Genomic DNA, 17322 nt, shown 5'->3' with positions numbered 1-17322 from the left:
AGTATTAATTTCCTTTGAAAGTCAGTTGCTGTCTTAGTTAGGGTTTTATTGCTGTGAAGAGACACCATGGCCATGGCAACTCTTACAAAGGAAAACATTTAACTGGGGCTGGCTTACAGTTCAGAGGTTTAGCCCAGTATCATCATGATGGAAGCATGGCCCTGTGCAGGCAGACATGGCGCTGGAGGAGGAGCCCGGAGTTCTACACCTTGTTCTTCAGGCAGCAGCAGGAGACTGTGTCTTCGATGTAGCTTGAGCTTAGGAGACCTCAAATCCTGCCCCCACAGTGACACTCTTTTTCCAACAAGGCCACACCTCCCGATAGTGCCACTCCCTGTGGCCAAGCATTCAAACACAGGAGTCTATGGGGGGGGGGGCATTCCTATTCAAACCACCAAAGTTGCTTTCTCATGAGTTACTGTACAACAATAGATTAACAATGTGTGTTTTAAAATTCCAACAAGGTAAAAAACTTTTGTACTTATGTCTTCACTATTTTTTACTGTAATGGTGTCTTTATTAGGGTCTTTTAAAATGGCTTTTTCGGGGCTTACTTTAGTAAAAATGATAATGTGCTATCAAAATCTACCTAAATGAGTATCTGTGATCTATAAATACCATATATTTTTTTAAAGATTTATTTATTATTATGTACACAGCGCTCTGTCTGCATGCACACCTGCAGGCCCAAAGAGGGCATCAGATTACACTATAGATGGTTGTAAGCCACCATGTGGCTGCTGGGAATTGAACTCAGGACCTCTGGATGAGCAGTCAGTGCTCTTACCCCCTGAGCCATCGCTCTAGCCCCAAATACCATATCTAATGTGCTACATCATCGCACTATATTCCATAAGTTTGTGCCAGCTGAAATATTTTTAAAAAAATTCATATTTGCAGAGATGGCTCAGTTGGCAAAATACCTGCTGCACAAATGTGAAGATCTGAGTTTGGATCCCCATATCTAAAGGCTGGCTGTGGTGGCTTACATATGTGACCCTTGCGAGGGCTGGAAGGTAGGTGTGAGGAGGCAGGCCCAGTGCAAGAGCTCACTGGCTTCCCAGCCTAGGCAACCAACCTGGATTCAGCATCTCTGATTCAAAAATAAGGCGAAGAATAATTGAAGGAAGATGCCTAGTATCAACCTCTGGGCCCCATGTGCACATGTGCAAACACTCACAAACCTGCACTCAAGAAATAGACTCACAGAAACATGTACATAGAGTACACGTGAACACACACAAAAATCATACTTTGAACAGCAAAGTGAGTGCGGTGTTGGGTGCACTCTTCACTTCTCATCTTGTTCCTTGACTATGAGCCCATAGAAAGGTGGACGGATGGCCATATGATCCCATGCAGAATCCTTAATAAGCTCCACAGTATAACTCAATGCCATGCAAATTGCCTTTCGTATCAAATATAAGACAACTATTCCTTAAAACTTAGATCAGGAGTAGTCTAGAAAAATTGTTCTAATGTGTGCTTATTTCATATCTTCCTGGATACTTTCAATATTTAGAGGCAGAGACATACAAGCAAATATCTGCTTTGAGCATGTAAAATATGACTGTACATGATGAAGCGGGTCCCACGCAGCAGGGCACATGTGGCCGGAGGAGAGAAAGGGTCAGAGGGCAAGTCCTAGAAACTTAAAGCCAGGTGACACACTTAAAAAGGAACTTGAAGGGTGAGAGACATTTTTGAGTTGACAAAGAGATGACAGAGATTTGAGAAGCCTCAGAGGAGAGGTGACCGCACTTCTACAGCGAGGAGTGTGGAGCCAGAAGATAGATCCTGGAGGAGGGGTCAGTCATGAGACCAGAGGGATGTGTGGGATCCGGATTTTGAAGGGCTTTGCTCTGTTAGCCTTAGGGGGGCACTGGAGGTTAAGATAAAGGTGTGACCTCAGTGAAAGCTATACACCATTTGTAAAGCATGAAGGATATAGGTGTTTTGAACATATTTTTTTTTGCTAAATAGAGATGGAATTCTTTTAAATCTAATTTAATAAATACTTATTTGACATATTCTTTGTCAGGCAGGATTACCAGAGCAAGATAAAAGTAAATCAGAACATATTGTATATTTGGTGGAAAGACTAGGCTGAATATTTTGCAATGAAATCTATAAACATATTTCTTTGTCTTTTAAGCTTGCTAGTTTGGGGGCTGGAGAGATAGATGGCTTAGTGGTTAAGAGCATTGGCTGCTCTTCCAGAGAAGCCAGGTTTGATGCCTAGCACTCACGTGGTGACTCGCAATCATTGTAACTCTAGCTCCAGGCTAGGCTCTGGACCACGGGTACCAGGCACACACATGGTATACAGACATAAACAAAGCAAAACATGCATACACATAAAATAAAATAATATAAAAATGTTAAATGAAAATTGAGTGTAAAAAAAAATCTAGAGCAAAGCAACCTTCGTGTTAAGAGCCGTAGAAGCACACAGCGATGCATTGCATCACCAATCTCAGTCAAGCATGGACCGCACACAACAGTGGCTCCTCTTGTTATAGCTCCTAGCATCATAGACATCTCACTGCTTTCAGATGTATGTACTATATGTGCACACCAATGTGAGACAGCCTAATGTCATAGATATGGGGGTATCTTTCTTGTTAAACAACATAACCCGCTGTGCATATTGGAGTCTATGTTGTGGGAAATTTTCAATATGTTCTTCAAGGTCTATGGCTATGGAACGTGGTACATCACAATGGTGAACATATTTTCAGAAATTTCCAATATACTAACTGAGAAAAAAATCTATCATATCATATCTATCTATCTATCTATCTATCTATCTATCTATCTATCTATGTATCTATGTATCTATCTATCTATGCATTAAATGATACTTACATCCTGCCCTCCCAATGTGGTTTTGAGCGAAGCATCCAAGCTGGTGAGCTTGACTGAGTACAGCCTCTCACTCAAGGGGATTGTATTAATTGCTTTTTCCGTTGCTGTGATAAAGTACCATGACAAAAGCAACTCACAGAAGGAAGGGCTGATTTGGGCTTCCCGCCTAGAGGCATATGAGCCCATTAAGGTGAGGAGGCATAGCACCAAGTGTCAGGCGCGATGGCGGCGCCAGAAAGCTGAGAGCTCACCTCTCCAAACACAGTCACAAAGCAGAGAGAGAGAGAAAACTGGAGGTGGTATAAGGTTTTAACTCTCACACCTCTCCCCCTGCCCCATGACACACTTCCTCCAGCAAGGTGACACCTGTAAACCTTCCCAAACACTGCCACCAACTGTGGACCAAGTGTTCAAATGTTTAAATGTTCCACCACCACAGGCACGAGGTACCGTAACCAGCCTCTACTGACACAGAGCTGTGAGAACGGTGTGAACTTGAGAGCACAGCTTCGGTTTCTCGTGCCATTGCTTGTGAGAGGGACCAGGATGATCCCTCGGTTGTCTGCTAAGGACATGGCAAATGTCTGAAAAAACAAAACAAAACAAAAAGTAAACCCACTAAAATTGCTAGCAGCTCTGATATGAGTTAGGGCCAGTGCAGTGTGGTGACTCAGCGAGAAGGGAGCCTTGACGCATGCGCCTGACAACCTGGGAGCCTTGACGCATGCGCCTGACAACCTGAAGGAGCCTTGACATATGCGCCTGACAACCTGAGTCCCATCTTGGACCCCACGGTGGATGTAGAGTACTGACCCCACACAGCCACACACAGTGACAAGCAAACATTACATGAATTAAATAAGATTAGTTGTGTTTTATTTCAAGTTATAAAAGTAAAATTTGCCTTTGAATGAAAATCTAGAGAGAAGAAAAATATAAAGGAGAAAACAGTAAGCCAGCCGCAGCCAAGCTTCTCAGGGTTGGTATCGATCCACTTCGTGTACAATTTCTTTCTATGTAATTTTGAAACTATGTAAAATACACATATTTTCAAATTCTATGCAGCCATTGCATGCTACATTTGGAAATTAACACGGTGAATGATGAATCCACATGTCACAGCACACGCTTTCCGTGCTGCATAGCAAGCGCAATGGGCCTGTTGTGTCTCCTTTCTAGAATTTAATTAAACACAGCTTGAAAATGCTCGGGAGGAGATGCCTACACTGCACTGTGTTCACGCAGACTTGGATTCTTGGTACTATTCCCCAAATGCTACAATATGATGAATGTTTATACAGCATCTGCACTCTACTTGTTATTATAAATAATCTAGAGATAATTTAAAGCCATGGGAGGATTCACGCACACACACACACACACACACACACACACACACACACACATATATATATATATATTCACATCACTTTGTATAAGGTACTTGAACATCTGTGCGTTTTGGTACTTTTAGGGGAAACATAAAACAATCCCATGAGGGGATTATGAAGGATGGAAGCCTCACATTGTTTTGTTGTACTTTAATTAATTTGAACCCCCACCCACCATTTTGAGGCATGGTTGATTACATTTTTTTTCCTGGTGCTTATAAATATATGCTTTGGTATAAATACTTCACCGTAACTTTATTTATTTTCTTAGGAGCAGTTTATGAGTGTAAAGTGAAGACCTGGGATTTGTCAGACATGTGAGGTGCTGAACACTTAAGTGGGGGATGATGGGAGTTAGCCTGGCTTTTGCAAAAGCTCAGCAGGGCACTCTAGATGGTTGGCGGGGGCAGCTTCCCCCATTTCGTGTCTTCAACCAGTAGTTATTGAACGCAGTTTGCAGCACAGGCTGTGCACCAGAAGCAAGAGGGACATATGCACGCCTCTCCTGCCGTGACCCGGGAAGCTGGAGATCACGAGTCAGCCTGAGGACGAGGAAACGGGCGAAGTGTCTTGCCCAAGTTCACGTGGTTGGTCGTGAGTGATGGAGAGCTGAGTCCAAGACTCTCAGAGTTACCCAGCAGCCATTTCTTCCCTTCAAACGGCCTTTGGAGGCTCAGGTCACTGACCTATCTTTGGGCAAGATTGTGAGGTAAAGAGAGCCAAATCTTCTTTTGGTACCCTGATCTCTCCCTTAGGTGCCCCTTTCTCTTCCTGGACTCCCCCAGCTTCTACCCATGTAGCCACGGCATCTCGTTATCATTTCTCAAGACCAACACAAACCTGTTTGTTGAGCAGGAGCGCATGGTATCAGCCTTTCTTTCTTTCTTTCATCAGCCTTTCTTATCTTCCCGTGGATGAGTTAAGACATGGTGTTCCTTCTTTGGGCGTTGGAGACAGGGTGGTGGGGGCAGTTAGCCAGAGGGCATTTAGAGATTTTTTTTTTTTAAACCTGAGGACCATCGGACATTGTTTCCAATGGAGGAAGTCCGGTCACCTATCTGCTGATAGGGCAGACGGACTTTCTGGACGGGCCCTCAAATCTCCCAGGCTGATACGAAAGGATTCTGCTTGCCTGTTCTTTCCTCCAAGTTCAGCTAATACAATCTCCATCTGCTCATACAAGGCGGAAGGCTGAGTGGGATGAAAATGCAAGGACATCGTATTAATATCATGCTTAAAACAAACTTAACCCCAGCCCATTCAGGGGACCCCGCTGGAAACAGATCTTTATAGATTAAGAACCCCACTGCCAGGAAACCCACCCCCTTTGTCGCCCCACTGCACCCCAGGAGGAGTATCTCTGTTGGGAAGGAAATTTAATCATTGCCTTTTCGCCACCAGAATTGAGTTTGGATTCTGTTCCAAACTGCGTTCCTGTTCAGTGTTTGATGTTAATTAGAGCCACAAATCATCCCTATTTCCCTCGTCCAGTGAACTGATGGAAGGAAGGCCCATTCCTTCCCCACCCTATTCCAAATGATTTCGATGAGTGAACAGCAGCTTTGACATACCTGGAATAGAAGCTGGAGGCCTGGGATTTCTAGGTCACGGAATGGGGTCTATGGATGTTTTCTTGGATCCGCACAGTCCAGCATTTTGCTGCAGTGGCTTGTGGGAGGCACCCGTGAGCACAGAAGTCGTCACCCTGGCCAGGGAAGCTGTACATATCACATGGGTGGAAAAGGAAGGTGATTTAGAACCAGATAGACTGTTTGCCAAACAGTGAACTGTTAACAGTTGGAAATAAAACACAGAAAAGCTGTCAATTTAATGGTTGTGACATGGGATTTCTAAAATTTATAATGGAACATATGTGTGTGTGTGTGGTATGTTGGTTACGTAAGTAGGTGTGTGTAGGTATGCATGTGTATATATGTATGTGTGTGATTGTGTTGTATATGTTGATTATGTAAATAGGTTTGTGTATGTCTGTGTGTGTGCATGTGTGTATATTGTGTGTATGTGTGTGGTATATGTTGGTTATGTAAATAGGTATGTGAATGTGTGTGTAGTGTGTGTTTGTGTATATGTGTGTGTAGTGTGTGTATGTCTGTGTGTATGTGTGTGTATGTCTGTGTGTATATGTATGTATGTGTGTGTGCATGTATATGTGTGTGTATATGTGTATGTGTGTGTGTAGACAAAGGTTGAAATCATGTGTCTCCCTCAGTTATTCTCCACATTAGGATAATGATGGTGATGAAAACAGGATCTCTCACTGAACTTGGAGCTCATTCACCCCTGTGAGAGAGCTCTAGCTACCTGACTGTTTTTGCCTCCACAGAGCTAGACTTTCAGGTGCTCTGCCATGCCTGGCTTTTATAGGGGTGACAGCTCAAGTCCTCATGTTTGCATTGCCAGCATTTTGCTGACTGACCCATCTCGCAACCCCTGAAATATTTGATTTTAAAAAGTTATGAGTTAAGGAGCAGTTGCCTCTGAAGCAGCTCTGACACTCTGAATAAAAAAATCTTTTAATGAAAGCAAACCTGTGGTAAAATGCACACGACATGAGATCTGGCATCCTCAGCACTGTTCAGTGGCATCTAAGACGTCGTTTTGCGCCTGTCACCAATACTCTCCTGAGCTCTTCATTTTGCACAAGTGAAACGCTGCGTTTCTAAAACCTCACCCCGCTGCCCTCCAGAGCCCTTGGCAGCTCCTTCCACTTCTGTAAGTTCCTCCCAGCAGTGGAACCCTACAGCATGTGCTGTTTTGTGACTTGCTCATCTTAACACAGTGCTTTCAAAGTCCACCCTTTAAGTGTGGAACATTCCACTGTTGCCGTTTGCTACTTTTGCTGGTCCACTGCTGGGCACCTGGGGTTCACTCATGGCTCAGCTATTGTGCATAAGCAAGACCCTGCTTTTAGTTCTTTTGCATACAGATAATATATATTATATGTAATTTCCAGATCATATGATGATTCCCATGTGAAATACTTTGGAGGTGATGTCATATTATTTCCCACAGCAACTACAACAGTTTGCATTTCTGTCAATCAGTGTGCACATGTCCAGTCTATCCACACTGTAACACGTATCCAATTGCCTCCCATTTGTGAGATCCAAGCAATAAGGTCAGATTTTAGAATGTTAATCTAATAATTTTTAATAGTTGTAATTCCTGGTGCCAGGCTCTCCTGGGACCTCTTTTTGATACAATTTGCAGTTTCTTCCATGAGAAAAAAAAAACACGGACAACCATTTCATCTGGTTATGGGACTAATAATCTCCGAGAGGAAGGACAATACGCTGAAGGGAGATTTAGTCAGACTTTCAGGAGGTTGAAAATGTACCTGATGCTCCCATCACGTGACAGGAAGGAGAAGAGAGACAGAGGTAGGATAGAGAAGCCAAAATTACCTGCTCAAACCCTCCCCACAGTAGCTGGTGTGGTAGGAGCCTGGAGGCTTCCTGACAGTGGAGGGTTACTGGTGTAGTCAGTTGTAAAGGAGGTAAGCAGTGACGTACAGCCCAATGTGTATAAAATAAGCTCTTTGAAGGGGTGGGGGGTGGGGGAGGGGAAGCCAGTGCTGTTTTACAACGTCATTTGTCAGCTTGCATGGTGTAACCACTGCTATGGCTAACTTCAAGCCTGTGATATGAACTAGCCCTCACAGAGGTGGGGAGAGTTGTCAAAATCACCGTCCAGCAGTCCTGTCACATAGATGAAAGAGCTATAATTACCCTCAAGAACACAGATAGTAAAATGTAATACAACAAAAAATTTAAGAATAAACATTAATAAAGCAACCAGCCATTAGTATTTATTACCTTTGCCTAGCATCCTAACATCATTAGCTTATTTATAAGTTTCAATGATGCTCGTATGGAAAGTTATTCATCATCCTCAAGAGACTCCGTGGCATGAACTGGCTCAGCGCTTCCAAGGACAAAGCTCAGAAAGGACAGTGTATTTTGGAAGAGGACATGGCTGCGCACCCCACCATGAAGGCGGAGGATCTGCTCCCTCTGGTCTGAGGACCACATGCAATGGCTTCTAAAGCGACCAGAGGAAGCTTTGATTCTGAAGGGAGGGGTACCAGTTTGCAGGGGGAAAAAATCATAACTGAGTTGTGCCAGACGGTGGACTTGGACAAGAAGCACCATCCTGGAGCCTGGATGGCCAGTCCTCCTTAGAGGTCATCTGTCCAGAGAGTTGCCTAGGTAGCCAGTGTGCAGCCGTGTCATCGAAAACCCAGAATATGCTAATCTCCGCCCGCATCCTCTGCCTGCCTTCATTATGAGATCATTTCTTGTGTGCAGATGTGTGATGCCACATGTTTGGAGGTTAGAGTAAAATCTTGAGTGTCTGTCTGCCCTCACCTTTAACCTTGTCTGAGACAGGTTTTTTGTTTTGTTTTATTGACCACTGCTTATGACAGGCTAGCTGGCACTCGATGTCTGCGGCTTCCAGAGGCTTTCCTGTTCCTGCTTCTCACAGTAGGAATGCTGGGATTGCAGGCGCACACTGACGTGTTTAAGTGTACACGGATGATGAGGATCTAGACTTACTGGGCCATCTCCCTAACCCTGTCTTTTTCTTTCTTTCTCCCTTTCTTTCTCCCTTTCTTTCTTTCTTTCTTTCTTTCTTTCTTTCTTTCTTTCTTTCTTTCTTTCTTTCTTTCTTTCTTTCTTTCTTTCTTTCTTTCTTCCAAGAAGAGTCTCAGGTAGTTCAGGCTGTCCTTGAGCTTGCAATGTAGCTCAGTAATGCCTGAACTCCCGATCTCACAAGTGCTGGGATTAAACGTAATGCCACCAGGCCTGGATCATTCTCAGGTGCAATTCTGTGCCATCAAAAAGGACATCACTGGGGCCAAAGAGATGGCTCAGAGGTTAAGAGCACTGTCTGCTCTTCCAAAGGTCCTGAGTTCCGTTCCCAACAACCACATAGTGGTTCACAACCATCTATAATGAGATCTGGCGCCCTCTTCTGGCCTGCAGGCATGCATGTGGTACAGAATATTATATAGATAATAAATAAATAATCATTAAAAAAAAAAAGGATAGCATTAAGTCAGAGTTTATGCCATAGTGACTGAGTTGGAAGGGTGGGCAGGCGATGTTTTCCTAATTGGTTTTTAAATAGGAAAAATGAGTTTAATGTTCCATATTGTTTTTAGGTTCATACTGGAGGGCTGTGGTGCTGGGGTGTGGTGGGGGCTGTGGCACTGTGGTGGGGTGGGGGCTGTGGCACTGTGGTGGGGTGGGGGCTGTGGCACTGTGGTGTGGTGGGGGCTGTGGCACTGTGGTGGGGTGGGGTGGGGGCTGTGGCACTGGGGTGGGGTGGGGGCTGTGGCACTGGGGTGTGGTGGGGGCTGTGGCACTGTGGTGAGGTGTGGTGGGGGCTATGGCACTGTGGTGTGGTGAGGTGGGGGCTGTGGCACTGTGGTGGGGTGGGGTGGGGGCTGTGGCACTGTGGTGTGGTGGGGTGGGGGCTGTGGCACTGTGGTGTGGTGGGGTGGGGGCTGTGGCACTGTGGTGTGATGTGGTGGGGGCTGTGGCACTGTGGTGTGGTGGGGGCTGTGGCACTGTGGTGAGGTGGGGGCTGTGGCACTGTGGTGTGGTGGGGGCTGTGGCACTGTGGTGAGGTGGGGGCTGTGGCACTGTGGTGTGGTGGGGGCTGTGGCACTGTGGTGAGGTGGGGGCTGTGGCACTGTGGTGTGGTGGGGGCTGTGGCACTGTGGTGAGGTGGGGGCTGTGGCACTGTGGTGAGGTGTGGTGGGGGCTATGGCACTGTGGTGAGGTGGGGGCTGTGGCACTGTGGTGGGGTGGGGTGGGGGCTGTGGCACTGTGGTGTGGTGGGGTGGGGGCTGTGGCACTGTGGTGGGGTGGGGGCTGTGGCACTGTGGTGAGGTGGGGGCTGTGGCACTGTGGTGAGGTGGGGGCTGTGGCACTGTGGTGTGGTGTGGTGGGGGCTGTGGCACTGTGGTGTGGTGGGGGCTGTGGCACTGTGGTGAGGTGGGGGCTGTGGCACTGTGGTGAGGTGGGGGCTGTGGCACTGTGGTGGGGTGGGGGCTGTGGCACTGTGGTGAGGTGGGGGCTGTGGCACTGTGGTGTGGTGGGGGCTGTGGCACTGTGGTGAGGTGGGGGCTGTGGCACTGTGGTGAGGTGGGGGCTGTGGCACTGTGGTGTGGTGGGGGCTGTGGCACTGTGGTGTGGTGGGGGCTGTGGCACTGTGGTGTGGTGGGGGCTGTGGCACTGTGGTGTGGTGGGGTGGGGGCTGTGGCACTGTGGTGTGGTGGGGGCTGTGGCACTGGGGTGTGGTGGGGTGGGGGCTGTGGCACTGTGGTGGGGTGGGGGCTGTGGCACTGTGGTGTGGTGGGGTGGGGGCTGTGGCACTGTGGTGTGGTGGGGGCTGTAGCACTGTGGTGTGGTGGGGTGGGGGCTGTGGCACTGTGGTGAGGTGGGGGCTGTGGCAATGTGGTGGGGTGTGGTGGGGGCTGTGGCACTGTGGTGTGGTGGGGTGGGGGCTGTGGCACTGTGGTGGGGTGGGGGCTGTGGCACTGTGGTGTGGTGGGGTGGGGGCTGTGGCACTGTGGTGTGGTGGGGAGGGGGCTGTGGCACTGTGGTGGGGTGTGGTGGGGGCTGTGGCACTGTGGTGTGGTGGGGTGGGGGCTGTGGCACTGTGGTGTGGTGGGGTGGGGGCTGTGGCACTGTGGTGGGGTGGGGGCTGTGGCACTGTGGTGGGGTGGGGTGGGGGCTGTGGCACTATGGTGGGGTGTGGTGGGGGCTGTGGCACTGTGGTGGGGTGGGGTGGGGGCTGTGGCACTGTGGTGGGGTGGGGTGGGGGCTGTGGCACTGGGGTGGGGTGGGGGCTGTGGCACTGTGGTGGGGTGGGGGCTGTGGCACTGTGGTGGGGTGGGGTGGGGGCTGTGGCACTATGGTGGGGTGTGGTGGGGGCTGTGGCACTGTGGTGGGGTGGGGTGGGGGCTGTGGCACTGGGGTGGGGTGGGGGCTGTGGCACTGGGGTGGGGTGGGGGCTGTGGCACTGTGGTGGGGTGGGGGCTGTGGCACTGTGGTGGGGTGAGGGCTGTGGCACTGTGGTGGGGTGGGGTGGGGGCTGTGGCACTGTGGTGGGGTGGGGGCTGTGGCACTGTGGTGGGGTAGGGTGGGGGCTGTGGCACTGTGGTGGGGTGGGGTGGGGGCTGTGGCACTGTGGTGGGGTGAGGTGGGGGCTGTGGCACTGTGGTGTGGTGGGGGCTGTGGCACTGTGGTGGGGTGGGGGCTGTGGCACTGGGGTATGGTGGGGGCTGTGGCACTGTGGTGGGGTGGGGGCTGTGGCACTGTGGTGTGGTGGGGGCTGTGGCACTGTGGTGAGGTGGGGGCTGTGGCACTGTGGTGTGGTGGGGGCTGTGGCACTGTGGTGGGGTGGGGGCTGTGGCACTGTGGTGGGGTGGGGGCTGTGGCACTGGGGTGGGGTGGGGGCTGTGGCACTGTGGTGGGGTGGGGGCTGTGGCACTGTGGTGTGGTGGGGGCTGTGGCACTGTGGTGAGGTGGGGGCTGTGGCACTGTGGTGAGGTGGGGGCTGTGGCACTGGGGTGTGGTGGGGCTGTGGCACTGTGGTGGGGTGGGGTGGGGGCTGTGGCACTGTGGTGGGGTGGGGGCTGTGTCACTGTGGTGGGGTGGGGGCTGTGGCACTGTGGTGAGGTGGGGGCTGTGGCACTGTGGTGAGGTGGGGGCTGTGGCACTGTGGTGAGGTGGGGGCTGTGGCACTGTGGTGGGGTGGGGTGGGGGCTGTGGCACTGTGGTGTGGTGGGGGCTGTGGCACTGTGGTGGGGTGGGGTGGGGGCTGTGGCACTGTGGTGGGGTGGGGTGGGGGCTGTGGCACTGTGGTGGGGTGTGGTGGGGGCTGTGGCACTGTGGTGGGGTGGGGTGGGGGCTGTGGCACTGTGGTGGGGTGGGGGCTGTGTCACTGTGGTGGGGTGGGGGCTGTGGCACTGTGGTGAGGTGGGGGCTGTGGCACTGTGGTGAGGTGGGGGCTGTGGCACTGTGGTGAGGTGGGGGCTGTGGCACTGTGGTGGGGTGGGGTGGGGGCTGTGGCACTGGGGTGGGGTGGGGGCTGTGGCACTGTGGTGGGGTGGGGTGGGGGCTGTGGCACTGTGGTGTGGTGGGGGCTGTGGCACTGTGGTGGGGTGGGGTGGGGGCTGTGGCACTGTGGTGGGGTGGGGTGGGGGCTGTGGCACTGGGGTGTGGTGGGGGCTGTGGCACTGTGGTGAGGTGGGGGCTGTGGCACTGTGGTGTGGTGGGGGCTGTGGCACTGTGGTGGGGTGTGGTGGGGGCTGTGGCACTGTGGTGAGGTGGGGGCTGTGGCACTGTGGTGTGGTGGGGGCTGTGGCACTGTGGTGAGGTGGGGGCTGTGGCACTGTGGTGTGGTGGGGGCTGTGGCACTGTGGTGTGGTGGGGTGGGGGCTGTGGCACTGTGGTGTGGTGGGGAGGGGGCTGTGGCACTGTGGTGGGGTGTGGTGGGGGCTGTGGCACTGTGGTGTGGTGGGGTGGGGGCTGTGGCACTGTGGTGTGGTGGGGTGGGGGCTGTGGCACTGTGGTGGGGTGGGGGCTGTGGCACTGTGGTGTAGTGGGGTGGGGGCTGTGGCACTATGGTGGGGTGTGGTGGGGGCTGTGGCACTGTGGTGGGGTGGGGTGGGGGCTGTGGCACTGGGGTGGGGTGGGGGCTGTGGCACTGTGGTGGGGTGGGGGCTGTGGCACTGTGGTGGGGTGGGGTGGGGGCTGTGGCACTATGGTGGGGTGTGGTGGGGGCTGTGGCACTGTGGTGGGGTGGGGTGGGGGCTGTGGCACTGGGGTGGGGTGGGGGCTGTGGCACTGGGGTGGGGTGGGGGCTGTGGCACTGTGGTGGGGTGGGGGCTGTGGCACTGTGGTGGGGTGAGGGCTGTGGCACTGTGGTGGGGTGGGGTGGGGGCTGTGGCACTGTGGTGGGGTGGGGGCTGTGGCACTGTGGTGGGGTAGGGTGGGGGCTGTGGCACTGTGGTGGGGTGGGGTGGGGGCTGTGGCACTGTGGTGGGGTGAGGTGGGGGCTGTGGCACTGTGGTGTGGTGGGGACTGTGGCACTGTGGTGGGGTGGGGGCTGTGGCACTGTGGTGGGGTGGGGGCTGTGGCACTGGGGTGGGGTGGGGGCTGTGGCACTGTGGTGGGGTGGGGGCTGTGGCACTGGGGTGGGGTGGGGGCTGTGGCACTGTGGTGGGGTGGGGTGGGGGCTGTGGCACTGTGGTGTGGTGGGGGCTGTGGCACTGTGGTGAGGTGGGGGCTGTGGCACTGTGGTGTGGTGGGGGCTGTGGCACTGTGGTGAGGTGGGGGCTGTGGCACTGTGGTGAGGTGGGGGCTGTGGCACTGGGGTGTGGTGGGGCTGTGGCACTGTGGTGGGGTGGGGTGGGGGCTGTGGCACTGTGGTGGGGTGGGGGCTGTGTCACTGTGGTGGGGTGGGGGCTGTGGCACTGTGGTGAGGTGGGGGCTGTGGCACTGTGGTGAGGTGGGGGCTGTGGCACTGTGGTGAGGTGGGGGCTGTGGCACTGTGGTGGGGTGGGGTGGGGGCTGTGGCACTGGGGTGGGGTGGGGGCTGTGGCACTGTGGTGGGGTGGGGTGGGGGCTGTGGCACTGTGGTGTGGTGGGGGCTGTGGCACTGTGGTGGGGTGGGGTGGGGGCTGTGGCACTGTGGTGGGGTGGGGTGGGGGCTGTGGCACTGGGGTGTGGTGGGGGCTGTGGCACTGTGGTGAGGTGGGGGCTGTGGCACTGTGGTGTGGTGGGGGCTGTGGCACTGTGGTGGGGTGTGGTGGGGGCTGTGGCACTGTGGTGAGGTGGGGGCTGTGGCACTGTGGTGTGGTGGGGGCTGTGGCACTGTGGTGAGGTGGGGGCTGTGGCACTGTGGTGTGGTGGGGGCTGTGGCACTGTGGTGAGGTGGGGGCTGTGGCACTGTGGTGTGGTGGGGGCTGTGGCACTGTGGTGAGGTGGGGGCTTTGGCACTGGGGTGTGGTGGGGGCTGTGGCACTGGGGTGTGGTGGGGGCTGTGGCACTGGGGTGAGGTGGGGGCTGTGGCACTGTGGTGTGGTGGGGGCTGTGGCACTGTGGTGAGGTGGGGGCTGTGGCACTGTGGTGAGGTGGGGGCTGTGGCACTGTGGTGGGGTGGGGGCTGTGGCACTGTGGTGAGGTGGGGGCTGTGGCACTGTGGTGTGGTGGGGGCTGTGGCACTGTGGTGGGGTGGGGTGGGGGCTGTGGCACTGTGGTGGGGTGCGGGCTGTGGCACTGGGGTGGGGTGGGGGCTGTGGCACTGGGGTGTGGTGGGGGCTGTGCCACTGGGGTGGGGTGTGGTGGGGGCTGTGGCACTGTGGTGAGGTGGGGGCTGTGGCACTGGGGTGTGGTGGGGGCTGTGGCACTGTGGTAGGGTGTGGTGGGGGCTGTGGCACTGTGGTGTGGTGGGGGCTGTGGCACTGTGGTGGGGTGGGGGCTGTGGCACTGTGGTGTGGTGGGGGCTGTGGCACTGTGGTGAGGTGGGGGCTGTGGCACTGGGGTGGGGTGGGGGCTGTGGCACTGTGGTGTGGTGGGGGCTGTGGCACTGGGGTGTGGTGGGGGCTGTGGCACTGTGGTGTGGTGGGGGCTGTGGCACTGTGGTGGGGTGTGTTGGGGGCTGTGGCACTGTGGTGTGTTGGGGGCTGTGGCACTGTGGTGTGGTGGGGGCTGTGGCACTGGGGTGTGGTGGGGGCTGTGGCACTGTGGTGGGGTGGGGGCTGTGGCACTGGGGTGTGGTGGGGGCTGTGGCACTGGGGTGTGGCGGGGGCTGTGGCACTGTGGTGTGGTGGGGGCTGTGGCACTGGGGTGTGGTGGGGGCTGTGGCTCTGTGGTGAGGTGGGGGCTGTGGCACTGTGGTGTGGTGGGGGCTGTGGCACTGTGGTGGGGTGTGGTGGGGGCTGTGGCACTGTGGTGAGGTGGGGGCTGTGGCACTGGGGTGTGGTGGGGGCTGTGGCACTGTGGTGGGGTGTGGTGGGGGCTGTGGCACTGTGGTGTGGTGGGGGCTGTGGCACTGTGGTGTGGTGGGGGCTGTGGCACTGGGGTGTGGTGGGGGCTGTGGCACTGTGGTGGGGTGGGGGCTGTGGCACTGGGGTGTGGTGGGGGCTGTGGCACTGGGGTGTGGTGGGGGCTGTGGCACTGGGGTGTGGTGGGGGCTGTGGCACTGGGGTGTGGTGGGGGCTGTGGCACTGGGGTGTGGTGGGGGCTGTGGCACTGGGGTGTGGTGGGGGCTGTGGCTCTGTGGTGAGGTGGGGGCTGTGGCACTGTGGTGTGGTGGGGGCTGTGGCACTGTGGTGGGGTGTGGTGGGGGCTGTGGCACTGTGGTGAGGTGGGGGCTGTGGCACTGGGGTGTGGTGGGGGCTGTGGCACTGTGGTGGGGTGTGGTGGGGGCTGTGGCACTGTGGTGGGGTGGGGGCTGTGGCACTGTGGTGAGGTGGGGGCTGTGGCACTGTGGTGTGGTGGGGGCTGTGGCACTGTGGTGGGGTGTGGTGGGGGCTGTGGCACTGTGGTGTGGTGGGGGCTGTGGCACTGTGGTGTGGTGGGGGCTGTGGCACTGTGGTGTGGTGGGGGCTGTGGCACTGTGGTGTGGTGGGGGCTGTGGCACTGGGGTGTGGTGGGGGCTGTGGCACTGTGGTGGGGTGGGGGCTGTGGCACTGGGGTGTGGTGGGGGCTGTGGCACTGTGGTGTGGTGGGGGCTGTGGCACTGTGGTGTGGTGGGGGCTGTGGCACTGTGGTGGGGTGGGGGCTGTGGCACTGTGGTGTGGTGGGGGCTGTGGCACTGTGGTGGGTTGGGGGCTGTGGCACTGTGGTGTGGTGCGGGCTGTGGCACTGGGGTGGGGTGGGGGCTGTGGCACTGGGGTATGGTGGGGGCTGTGGCACTGGGGTGTGGTGGGGGCTGTGGCACTGTGGTGGGGTGGGGGCTGTGGCACTGTGGTGTGGTGGGGGCTGTGGCACTGTGGTGGGGTGGGGGCTGTGGCACTGTGGTGGGGTGGGGGCTGTGGCACTGTGGTGTGGTGGGGGCTGTGGCACTGTGGTGGGGTGTGGTGGGGGCTGTGGCACTGTGGTGTGGTGGGGGCTGTGGCACTGTGGTGTGGTGGGGGCTGTGGCACTGTGGTGTGGTGGGGGCTGTGGCACTGTGGTGTGGTGGGGGCTGTGGCACTGGGGTGTGGTGGGGGCTGTGGCACTGTGGTGGGGTGGGGGCTGTGGCACTGGGGTGTGGTGGGGGCTGTGGCACTGTGGTGTGGTGGGGGCTGTGGCACTGTGGTGGGGTGGGGGCTGTGGCACTGTGGTGGGGTGGGGGCTGTGGCACTGTGGTGGGGTGGGGGCTGTGGCACTGTGGTGTGGTGGGGGCTGTGGCACTGTGGTCGGGTGGGGGCTGTGGCACTGTGGTGTGGTGGGGGCTGTGGCACTGGGGTGGGGTGGGGGCTGTGGCACTGGGGTATGGTGGGGGCTGTGGCACTGGGGTGTGGTGGGGGCTGTGGCACTGTGGTGGGGTGGGGGCTGTGGCACTGTGGTGTGGTGGGGGCTGTGGCACTGTGGTGGGGTGGGGGCTGTGGCACTGTGGTGTGGTGGGGGCTGTGGCACTGTGGTGGGGTGGGGGCTGTGGCACTGGGGTGTGGTGGGGGCTGTGGCACTGGGGTGTGGTGGGGGCTGTGGCACTGGGGTGTGGTGGGGGCTGTGGCACTGTGGTGTGGTGGGGGCTGTGGCACTGTGGTGTGGTGGGGGCTGTGGCACTGTGGTGGGGTGGGGGCTGTGGCACTGTGGTTTGGTGGGGGCTGTGGCGCTGGGGTGGGGTGGGGGCTCTGGCACTGTGGTGGGGTGTGGTGGGGGCTGTGGCACTGTGGTGTGGTGGGGGCTGTGGCACTGTGGTGGGGTGTGGTGGGGGCTGTGGCACTGTCGTGGGGTGGGGGCTGTGGCACTGTGGTGAGGTGGGGGCTGTGGCACTGGGGTGTGGTGGGGGCTGTGGCACTGGGGTGTGGTGGGGG

This window comes from Acomys minous (genome assembly GCF_964271855.1).
Source record: "Acomys minous genome assembly, chromosome: 19".
Lineage (NCBI taxonomy): Eukaryota > Metazoa > Chordata > Mammalia > Rodentia > Muridae > Acomys > Acomys minous.
This window is presented reverse-complemented; position numbering follows the sequence as displayed.